Raw genomic sequence first — 1,998 nt, 5'->3', positions numbered from 1 at the left:
CCTTGTTCAGTTCAGAATTATTTCTTTAGCACACATGGTGGCACAAAAGTCTTCAATTCTCATTTCTTCAGAGGATGAGGCAGATATCTGAATTAAGTATGCCACCAATATGGTGAACCCCCAGAAATGGAGAGCCTGCCTAAAGAAGAGTAAACTAGAAGAAGAGGTCAGAAAATTACAAGAGCTCAAAGCTTTTGTGCCAAACAGTATTGGGAGTAAGACCCTAAGTGACAGCTATATTTCCAGCCTGGGAAAGATAGGAAGACAGTCTCAAAAAACCAAAACAAAACAAAAGTTCTTCTCCTCCCCACAATTGTGAAAGATATCTCCATCCATTTCCCTCATTTTCAAAATGTGATGCTCCCTTTCATAACTGCGTATCCATTTGGAACATATTGTGACATATGGCATAAGAAGGTGGTCTAAATCTATTTTCCCCCAGCAATTCCTATTTTCCCCAAATGCTTATTTCTTCAATTTTATCAAACTCTGAATTGAGTTTAGCTGCCTGATTAATGCTTAACTAGTTGGTTCCATTGATGCACTTTTCTATTTTTTTGGACAAGATATATGACTTCATTAGTATAGGAAGTTACCAATGAGGAAATACATTCTTTCAGTGTAGACTGGCAATTTACCTACTCTGCAATTGTTTTGAAGAGTTGCTAGACTTAGTGGGAGATTAGATGATTTGTCATCTAGAGTCTAGGGTCATTTAAGTCTTGTAGAGCCCTAAATCCACATCCAGCCAGTCCTTGGTTCCTGGGGCATTCACAGATATTAGAATGTCACTGCTCATGTAATGGGACTGATGGGATGGTGGAAAATCCAAAATCTGAGGCTCAGGTATAAATAGCTTTGATTTCTTCTGAAAACTTCCTGTTTATATTCTTTGACCACTAATCAATTAGGAAATGGCACTCATTTTTACAAATCTAGTTTGCTTCTAACAACTTCATTCCATCTGCTCTCTCCTTTATCCCTTAGTCTTATCCCCTTCCCCTCCTGTTTCCTTATTGAACACATTTCTCTACACAGCTAAGTGGGTATAAAATTTTTTTTCTTCTTTCAAACAATTCTGATGAGAGAGGTTCATGCATTGCCTGCCAGCACCCTCCTTCTGTTTTACCCTCCATTGCAAAAGCTCTTCCTTGCATGTCTCTTTTATGTGAGAAAATTTTCTCTGTTCTATCTCTACCTTCCTCTTTTTTTTTAGTGCATTCCTCTTTCTTTCCTCTTTATTTTTTCAAAGATCATTCCAATATAGCTGATCCATGACCTCTATGTCTCTTTTTAATAATCCTGATAATGTTAATTTCTTAGAATTTACAAACATCATACGCATTTTAACTTGATTTCCTTATGATCATTCTCTCACATTTATTGTTTTATGCTTTTCTTGAGTGTTCTATTTTAATGTAATATTTTCTATTCAGTTCTAATCTTTTTTTTTTTAATCAGGAATGCTTGAAAATCCTCTATTTTATTAAATAATCTTTCCCCCCTAAACTACACTCAGTTTAGCTGAGGGGATTCTTGATTATAATCCTAACTTTTTTTACTTTCCAAAAGGGCTTATTCTAAACTCTTCATCCTGTGTGACCTTGACTAACTCTATGTTATTTGAATTATTTCTTTCTGGCTTCTTGAAGTATTTTCTCTTTGACCTGGGAGCTTTGGAATTTGGCTATATTATTCCTGGAGTTATTTTGGGATCTCTTTCAGGATGTGATAGGTAGATTCTTTCATTTTCTGTTTTACCTTCTGGGATCTAAGATATGGGAGCATTTTCCTTAATACTTTCTTGAAACATGACAGCAGGGTTCTGTCTTTGATCATGACTTTCAAATAGTCCAATAATTTAAAATTATTTTTTTTATTTTCCAGGTCAGTTGTTTTTCCAATGAGATATTTCATATTTTCTCTTCTTTTTTTGAATTTGATTGTTTCTTGACATTTCATTAAGTCATTAGTTTCTGGTTGCTCAATCCTAATTTT

The sequence above is a fragment of the Sarcophilus harrisii genome, chromosome 4 (genome assembly GCF_902635505.1).
Source record: "Sarcophilus harrisii chromosome 4, mSarHar1.11, whole genome shotgun sequence".
NCBI lineage: Eukaryota > Metazoa > Chordata > Mammalia > Dasyuromorphia > Dasyuridae > Sarcophilus > Sarcophilus harrisii.
This window is presented reverse-complemented; position numbering follows the sequence as displayed.